Consider the following 10681-nt stretch of genomic DNA (forward strand, 5'->3'; position numbering starts at 1 on the left):
TGATGCCTCAGCTCTCTATGTTACTCATTTGCCACAGTGACCTTAAGGGTCTGGCCATGAGCCCTAGGGTTCTACCTCCAGAAGATAAAATACGCCACACATTCATTGCTATGATTAAGTTACAGCTACTAAGATGACCTTAAATGCCATCAGGAAAAGATCAACAAATAAAAATAATTCAGATCATGCCAATTGCCCTTATACACCCATAGATAGCATTTGTTTCTCTAGAAATGGCCTTTAAATAAAGCACTATACTAAAACTGATACACTGAACTTCAGTTATACGCATGGTTGCATTAGCTCTTGCTTAATATTGCAGTTTCTAATCTCCAATGGGTTTTGTGTATATCTCTTAAACCACCGGAGGGTGAAAAGCAATGAGGGAAAAAAGCGGAACAACTTCTCAGGTGTATTTATGTGATATATGCACGTTTTATGATGGAATATGTAGCCGCTCTCTACGCTGCCTGTCTCCCGGTTATGTTCTCAGGTTACCAGTGCTCCACTGGAACGCTAACTGTAATTGAAACCGTTGACAGCCTGTAACACTGAGTGACAGTTCAGGAGGATGAGCCAGTAAAGGTTGGGTGGCTTTGCACAAGTACTAATTTTACCCGGTGCGTGCATGAGTGTCAAAGCAGGTCAAGTCTTTGTCCTCCTACCTCAACACAAACAGTCCTGTTGATTGCAGCTGGGGATTTGAGAGCTTGTAATATTTTTTATTGAGTTAACAACATCACAAACTCTGGCTCTCAGGGACTGTGCCAAGCTGTGGATGGAGAGCGGCGGCCTCAGCTGCTCTCCTAAATAAAGATCATCCTTTGGGCATCTAGCTGCCCTGAGGGATGTTTCCTTTGGGTTTGAGAAGGTGCAGGTGTGATGGAAGTTGGAGTGTTTTTCTCTTATCCACCATAAAGCTCCAGGTGCATTTCAGATAAACAAATGCAGGAGGGAATAGTTTCCTCCCCAGATGAACAGTACGACAGTCATAGCTTTAAGCCCCGTATCTTTACCAGAAGTAAACGAATGAAAATGATGAAGACACTTCCTCTTTCAGTCTGATCATTTGTATGTGTCTTTAATTAGATGATATGAAAGTGGAAAAAAAGTCTTTGATGCTGTGCTGAAACATTTTTTCTCACAGTAGAAGGGATGGAAATTTCACGTGTCAGTTTCTGAAAGGGCTGAATCACAGCACAACATCTGCTTTATAGTATCGCTGGGGCAAAATGTTCTCAGACTTGCCAACGTGTTACCATAGTTCACAAGAGCATCAGACAGCTGTGCTCTGTGCTGTACCTTTTGTGCTCGAATAGGATATTACTTCTTAGGATGCAAAACAAAAAGAGATGAATCATCAAAGAGGAAACTAAGTCTGAAGTATTTGATGTCATGTGGCATTAGATCCCAATGCAGTTCACTTTCTTATCATTTATTAGTCATCACTGGCTGTTTCGTGGTCTTACCACTTGTTGTCCATGATAGATTGAATTGTATTAGGGAGTAAAATTGCTTTGCCAGCCTGGTCGCTTGCTGTAACACTTTTGGCACTTCACACGATGGCCTACATTTTTAGAACTGGATTTTCCAAATCTCCCAGGTGCTGAGTCATCAAAACTTCATACATGGAAACCCAGAGCCCACCAACAACCCCCCACTTGACGCAGACCATTCATAGTTGTAACTCCAAATGACCCAGCTGCTGGGTTGTGGGTGCGGGCAACATGCATGGAGAGAGTTCATCTTTTATGAGAAGGCCCTGCTGCATCATATGGGTAGTCTATTTAGGTCTGGGCTACTGGCAGGGCCCCTGTAAAGAGGGGCTTAAGAACCAAACTTAGTAGAAGAAGCCACCCCGCTGGGGAAACTGAACACTAAAAATATATACATTAGACTCATGTTTATATTGTTATTTTTCTTCTTCTTCTTTTTATTATTCTTGCACATTGGGAATGCAGGGCAGAGACAGAGAAGGAAGGAAAGAATGTTTTGGTTTCTTCTTCTGATCTGAGACCAGAAGGGTTTTTGGTTCCAGAAACCAAATGAACTATCTCTTGGAACAAAGACAATAATAGTTAGTAAGCTGTTTTCACTTAAAAGAATTAGAATTTCAACATGCAAAAGATGATCATAGGATCTCTTGCAAAGAGGATTTCAATATTATTTGATGCTTAGCTGGGAAAAACCTATAAATCTCATCTGTAGCTGATATTGTAATTGCATCATTTGGCGCTAATGACGATACTTAATTGATATTCAGTACCTAAAAAATATTAAGAATAAATCCTTGTGCTTGTAGCTTGAAATTGCATACTGTGCCTGACATGTCAAGTTATAAAACACAGTTTGTTCTGACTCATACTTTTTTTTGTTCTGGTTTTCATTTCAAGCTAGTAGCTAACCCCTGACTCCTAATATTTAGATTCTACTACAGTTAAAGTGCATTTTCCAGGATTTTATTAGTATGTGATGTTTCCAAATAATCAACATATCTTTGCTATTTATATATTGTTTACATTAAATTCTGTTCATGCCATCACGATATCACAGCAGAAATTGAGACTGAGCAAACCAGACCATTTTTTAAAAATTATTCTGTTCTCCAATTTTAGTAAGTCCAACAGCCAACACGAGACCAAAAGTGCTGTACAATAAATAAGTTAAGAACAATAGATAAAACAAAATGGCAAAAATAAAATCAAAAATAAAATAAATATTAAAACAGCCATATATTAAGAAAAATATATAAAACAACATACATTCAACTAAAAAACAACTAAAGTAAAAATAAACTCAAAAAAAAAAACAGGCTAGGGTGAAGGTGAAGTGATTTAAAAACAGGCAGAAAAGAGTCCTGCCTAATCTCTAGAGGCAGATCCTTCTACAGTTTGGGAGCTGCTACAGAAAAAGCACAGTCTCCTCTAAGTTTATGCTGAGTACATTCAGCTAATCAGCTGACCCGAGAGAGCGGGTGGGTGTATAAGGCTGGAGCAGCTCAGAGAGATAAGATGAGGCTCGGTCATGGAGGGCTTTTATTAAAGCAATTCAAAGAATTTTAAAATGAGTCCTAAAAGGAATGGGCAGCCAGTGAAATGAAGGTTAAACAGGGAAATTGTGCTCAAAATTTCGAGTGCCAGTTAAAAGATGAGCTGCAGCATTTTGCACCCTGGAGATGAGTAATGGATGAAGCACTGACCCCTAAATAAAGTGCATTACAGTAATCCAGCCAAGTGGTAACAAAGGCAGGCATGGATAACTGTCTCAAAGTGCTGCAGTGAAAGAACTGGCTTAATTTTAGCCAACTGCCTCAGCTATAAGAAGCTTTATTTAACGACTGCCTGTCTGGCAAACAACAGCCATGCTGCATTCAAAATCACTTAAGTCACCTTTCTTCTTCAATTTAACGCTCAGTTAGATATTTGCTTACACAAACAACTGAACAGGTGTGCCTAATGAAATGGCCAGTGGGTACACAAGCTTTAAATGTTGAACAGCTTTGTGAAAATATCCAAACTTAGCACAAAAAATAAGAAAATTTGTTTTTGGCCGATTATTTCTTTGTAACAATTTTTTGGCAAAAAATCTGATACTGTTGGAAAACCTGTTAATTTCCCCTTACTTGGTGCCACAAATATAAGCAAAGTTGAGATTGTGGGTTGTGCCCATGGAAAACTTGCCAAATCTTCTCTAATATATTTCCAAATCTAATGCCATAGAAAGAACAAATAAAGGGAAATTCTACACTATTTTTCTTTGTCAGTCACAACCACCATGCTAATCTGTTATTTGGCCCCCATGATATAGTGGTTTCAAATAATTACAATTCTTCTCCATGAAAGAAGAAAAAAACGACCCAGCTGACATGCTTAGCAATGTTATGAACAAACTGATCTTGCCATTTGGTTCACTCTTGTAAAGCTGTGCAATGTTTTATGACTTTTTGGCTCATTTTAAACGTCTGATTTGTTCATAATCAGAGTTTCTATTAAACTCCTCATGCCAAATACCCATCTTGGGTTCCTACATTTCATGCCTGCCTAATGCTGACACAGGGTTTAATGGTGTGGAATCGAGCCACGCAGAAATGGCTAGAAGGTGATAATAGGCTCTGGATGGGGGTCATGGAACCCTCTGGTGGCACGGGCAGCTGTCTTGCCTACGTGCTCATCATCTCAGACTCAGTTGGGTTGGCTGTGTTCACAACAAAGAGGACAAGAGACATATTCATCTAGGAGAGGTGTCAGATGGCCTGATGTTAACAGTGATGGTAAAGGTAAGCACTGATAGTGGTGTCATAGTGTGTGCGTTTTCACTTTCTGGCCAAATGTAATCATTTATAAGGTGGGAAAGCTGGACGTGAAACGATGGACCGAAGTGGGCATTAAACACAAAAATAACAAGATTGTAAACACACATATTTGTGTTGAAGGATTTGCAGCTATTGAAAACCAGCCTTATAGTCCATAAAATCTTTTAACACAAGATATTTTTTATGAAAAAGTATTGTAATGTAATTACTATATTAGTAGCTTTACAGTATGTACAACACAATTTTCAGCGTGTTGTGATTTTACTGTATAACAGATGCAATTATAATATCTTTACTCAAGCGTATTAATTTTTTAGCTGCAGATACATTTCAGGTTTAGATTTCATATGATGAGCATATGTAGATCATGCTACCAAACAACAGCACATTCACTTGTTATAATTCAGCCTACCTTAACCAGCTATTGCCTTAAACAATGATACAGCTACACTAACAGTCTAATGGTATAAATGAGTACTTGTATTTTAGTTATGTTGGATCTTAAATGTAGAACATTTTAAGTATTTTTTCTTACAACTGAACACTTTCATAACCATAAAAACAGACTAAATGTTATGCAATTTCCTTTTATATGCTAAAAAAAATCTTCCTCAAATCATCAAGCTTAGCAAGCATTTCTCCCTGTTTTTAAAAGCTGACAGTTGCATCTCAGAATTGCTCAGGTTGTGGATTGTGAGAAACTGAGCTGACTCAGAGCCTGGAAGTAATATGTGAACTGGCACAGACTGTGTCATACTGACACTTTTTCTGACTTTTCACAAGCTGCAATTGTTTTTAATCAGCACAGGGAGTAAACGATTTGGTTATTTGAATATGGGTATTGCGAAAGACCAAAATAGTTTTTTTTTCTCTTTCGAACAATTGAGGCTTTATTTTAACGAAATTGCTACCACGGTGCCCTAAAGATGAATTAGGTGGTGATTCAGCCAGAAAGAGAATTATTAGAGGAGTTTGGCTCTTTACAAGAAGTAACCACAACCAGATGGGTCATATCAAAATACCGTTATGCAAAAAGGCCAGCAAGGAATCATCTAACAGTTTTTTTGTCCCTTGGCAATATATTTGTTTACCTGGAACTACTTTGTTAGATTTAAAGACCTTAAATGGTAAAATGGTAAATGGCCTGTATTTATATAGCGCTTTACTAGTCCCTAAGGACCCCAAAGCGCTTTACATATCCAGTCATCCACCCATTCACACACTGGTGATGGCAAGCTACATTGTAGCCACAGCCACCCTGGGGCGCACTGACAGAGGCGAGGCTGCCGGACACTGGCGCCACCGGGCCCTCTGACCACCACCAGTAGGCAACGGGGGAAGTGTCTTGCCCAAGGACACAACGACCGAGACTGTCCAAGCTGGGGCTCGAACCAGCAACCTTCCGATTACAAGGCAAACTCCCAACTCTTGAGCCACGATCGCCATGATTTACCTTGAAAAAGAAATATCTATGCTATATCCCATTAATATTTGAACTGTGGAACAGCTGGTGTATTTTTAAAAAACAAACACACTCCAGCGCAGCTCAAATAGACAGAGAGATCAGGTCATTTTACATGTGCCATCTGTGTGTAACATATGACTTCGCAAGCGTTCACAGTACACCTCCGGGGGATTTTAAGTGCAGTTATTAGGAGTAATGTTAAAGCTCTATGTGTTCAGGCATGTCAGCAAGGAGACGGACAGCTCCAACAGGTGGGAAGGATTTAAAGTGGGAGGAGTATGAATGCTTTTATCCAGGCGCAGAGCGAGAAGGTGGTGTCAGAGGGATTGCCCAAAATAACCTGCCTGGTGTCTGGACAGTGGTGATATGATGCAGAGCTGCTGAGAGAGATGGATGAGAAGGGGCCACAGGGCACACTGAGTAGGTGCTAAAGGAAGGCCATCTCAGCGGGTTGTCGATGTTATACGCTGTCAGGGAATACATTTTCATGGTTATTATCTATGTACTTATTTACATATTTTAACATATTGTTTCCTGCTTTAGGTTAGCTGGGAGGTTTTTTCAGTTGGTTATATTCACGGAAATGCATGTGGAAGTGGAAATATTTGGTCCATAGTTCATGGCAGGCCTTCCAGTGGTTGTCGAAATGGTTCCTCGAAATCCTGTCACTCAAAGCCACAAATGCAATCTTGATTATGGTGCTAGAGGAAAAGTAAGAAGACCACCAAAGTAAATATGATTTCATCCTTGGGGAAACATCTGTGTAAAGTTTCTGATGAATACTGCTGGCTACAAAGTCAAACAAATCTCTTGTTCATACTAAATCATGAATGTTGGTGCGTTGCTTTTTCCAACTGCAGAAATACCCATGACACCATTTCATACTGAATATTTTAATTGTGCAGCAGTTATCTTCCAAAAATTATTGTATAATAAAAAGTGTAATTTGCTGTTAAGTGATATGTTAATTTCGATCTCGCTGTTGCAATTAGGAAAATGTGTAGTTTTCCCCAGAGACTGATAACCAACCGGCCCCAACATGTCGATAACCACTGCTCATCTACAATCACAATGAACACCGGTGTACCACAAGGCTGTGTGATGAGCCCTTTCTTCTCCTCCCTCTTCACCCACGACTGCAGACCTACCGATGGTTCCAACACCATCATTAAGTTTGCAGATGACACCACGGTGATTGGCCTCATCAATGACAACGATGAGGCCGCCTACAGGGAGGAGGTGGATCGTCTGGCTGAGTGGTGCGACGTAAACAACTTGCTGCTCAACACAGAGAAGACCAAGGAGCTCATCGTGGACTACAGGAGGAATGCTGACCCACATCCACCCATCTACATTAAAGGGACGGCTGTGGAGCGTGTGAGCAGCTTCAAGTTCCTGGGAGTCCACATCTCCGAGGATCTCATCTGGACGACCAACTGCTCCAAGCTGGTCAAGAAGGCTCACCAGCACCTCTTCTTCCAGAGGACTCTGAAGAAGAACCACCTGTCCTCAGACATCCTGGTGAACTTGTATTGCTGCACCATCGAGAGCATCCTGACCAACTGTATAACAGTCTGGTACGGGAACTGCTCTGTCTCGGACTGGAAGGCATTGTAGAGGGTCGTGAAAACTACCTAGCGCATCGCTGGAGCACCACTTCCAGCCATAATTGACATCTACAGGAAGCGTTGTCTGAAAAGTGCTGGGAAAATCATCAAAGACCCTAGTCACCCATCACATGGACTCTTCACCCTCCTGCCCTCTGGGAGGCGCTACAGGAGCCTCCGGACTAAGACCACCAGGTACCGGAACAGCTTCTTCCCCACAGCTGTCAGACTCCTGAACTCTGCCGACATCTGACCCACGTTAAAATAATGGACTGAACATACACACACCCACAACCACTAGCACTTTATATAGCCTCTGTAGAAAGTAGCCACATATTTCACTTATCTTAACTGCACTTCTGTATAAACAATCATCCTGTACAATACAATAATTATAATTCTACAACTGTTTACAACTGTTTATAACTTCCATATTCCTGTATAGTTTCATATTTATATCCTGTTCTGTTCATAGCCTGTACATAGCTTGTATACCCACTACAGCCTGTACATACTTATAGCATATTCATAACATACCTTCATACCATGTACATTACAACATACCCATAGTAAACCCATTTTTGCACCCTCATACGTATAACAGACCCATTTCTGTAATATATCTATATCATGGCTAAAGCCCTTCTGGATGGATGCAAACTGCATTTCGTTGCCTTGTACTTGTGACATGTGCAATGACAATAAAGTTGAATTATATTCTATTCTAAACGGCAGGATAACTGTCCTAAGTTTGGGTGTAAATAAGTCCCGATATTATGTTTGGAAAACAGGAAAATACTTTCTAACAAATACGTGCACATCTTTTTTGAGTACACACTGCTGAACAAATGTTAGCTCCTCTGAGTCATTTGCTTAGCTTTTTTAGTAGATAGTCTTATCTGCAAGATAAGCACTGGGCTTTGACAAACTCAGTAGTCACTTTTACATCACCAACCAAAAACAAGCAAACACACCACTTCCTGTATTATCTTGCTCGCATCATCCAGTCACACTGATGTTTAATGATCCCAACTTTACTTGACCTACCACAACTATTCTGCTGTGTTATTTTCCTGGTAGTCGTATTTTGAATCAGTCAAATGAGCAGGATGTGCAAGGCAATATGTGCACACAGTGGCGCATTAATGGTTGAAAGAATTTCCATTGCAAATACACCTTCTCATGAATTCCTATTAAATAGCTAACCTGGATAGATCAGATGAGTATGAAAGATATACTTCTTCGACATCTGCACAGGATATTGTATTTGTTTTAAGTGTTGTATGCTTATGTAGTACATGTATTTTGATTTTGTTGCCATGATGCCAAGCCTCTCTTGGAAATTAGATTTTTAAACTCAATGAGATTTTTTACCTGGATAAATAAAGGACTAATAATAATATAAAATAAAATAAAATAAAACTAGAAAATGCTGCATTTCCTGCGAAAATGCAGTGTGAATGCTGTGTAGCGGAATCTGAAAACAGCAGAAGGAGAGCTATCTGTTGAAAACACTGTGTAGAAGCTGAACTCTGCTGAAAACTGCTTTATTTGAAAGACTACACTGAAGAGTGTCAAGAAAGCAGATTACATCTAAGCAGGGAAGATGTGCAGCATCTGTCACATGTAGTACTCAAACCCTTGCTACCAGATCTCACGCCACTGCGCCAAACCAATTAGAATCTCAAACAAAGATATGATGAGAGAAAAAAAACGTGCACTGTGCAGTAGAAGCTAAATTGTGCTGGAAAGAGGTGAAAAGGCTGAAGATTGTGCTGATAAGAACAGAAGAGGATGAAAATTGTGCTAAGAAGAGGTGAAAAAGCTTAAAATTGTACTGAAAAGAGGTGACTCAGCAGACTTTCTGCTGAAAAGAGGAAAAGAAGCTGAAGTTTGTGCTAAAAACAACTCAAGAAGCTGGAATTTGTGCTCAAAAGTAGTGAAAAACTGAAAATTTTGCTAAAAAGAGGTGAAAAAGCTGAAATTTTTGTGGAAAAGAGTTTAAACAGTTGAAGTGTTAACTGAAAAAAAATGATGCCATAAGCGGGATTCAAACCCGGGCCTCCTGGTCTGAGAACGGGTGCTCATATCACTGAGCTAAAACATGGCTCAGCCTGGCAAGCAAAACTAGTGATCACTCTGATAATGTGGTCCCTGTCAGCAAAATGGGCCAAAAAATGGCATAAAAAGCTGAATATCTCAAAAAGTATAAAAGTTACCATCACCAAAAGATATAGCAGTCGAAAGCAGAAATAGCAGTTTGAACGTTTGAACGGTGAAAATCGACTGAAAACTGAGGGAGTAGTTAAGCGGCAAAGAAACGGAGCAAATAGAATAATAAAAGATAAAGAATAAAGAGAAACAGGATCTCAATTGAGTGAATGCTGTGAGGCATTCACACAATTACTGGTACGGAAGCAGGTCTTCAAACAGGCAGTGTGTGCTATCGATGACCTGTTGAAATTAGACTTTTATTTTATTTGACTTTTTGGATGCTCCTCAGCTCAGAATTGATGGGTTGTGTGAATAATTAGTCTGTAATAAAAAATAAATAAATGCATCCAAGATACTCCCTTAAAACAGCTGACAGTTAGTACTATACAGCATATTACATTATGTGCTAAAGATTCAAGAAATAACATCAAAAGCAAAATGTTATAGATAAAGAGGTTAATGTAAGATTTTAAAAGTGTTAATATTAGTATATATTTTATAATGCTAATGGGAAAAATGAAACATAAATGCTTGTGGATGTCGGAAATCATCAGTGGTTAAAAAGGAAAACCTGAGAGATCCAGTCCTACATATCATATCAGTCATACCATTAATTTTATATTTAAACCATAGATTGTCTTTATTTTAAATTAATATCAATAAAGTCAGAAACACTTCTTCTATTTAATATTGCACAGATGACCTGAATCTCATTAACATTCAGGGAGCTGAATGGATCCTCTGTTCCCAGTGACTTAGTCATACATACAACTGCAATCCATTAGACTTTGTTTCCAATGCCAGTCCTCCTTTTTTTCCTCCGTTGTTATGAAACTCACTATGTTGGGCTGACTCAAAACAGCATTTCTCACAGCCGGGCTGATTTCACAATAATCGATTACAAGCCAGGTTATTTAGTAATACTGAATTTGTCCCCTGAAAATAATACGTCACACTTTTATTTTTATTGTTGGCTCACCCTTAGTTTCTTCAGTGGTTGCTTTATGCCAACTACAAATGCATTTGCAGGAATTACTGGTTCAATTTACTGAACAAGTTCATCAAATATGGAGTGAAATGGAC

The sequence above is a fragment of the Aulonocara sp. 'chitande type north' Nkhata Bay genome, linkage group LG11, assembly GCF_057382095.1.
Source record: "Aulonocara sp. 'chitande type north' Nkhata Bay isolate Kocher_YH1m ecotype deep benthic linkage group LG11, A_spYH_male_GT1.1, whole genome shotgun sequence".
In the NCBI taxonomy this organism is placed as follows: domain Eukaryota; kingdom Metazoa; phylum Chordata; class Actinopteri; order Cichliformes; family Cichlidae; genus Aulonocara; species Aulonocara sp. 'chitande type north' Nkhata Bay.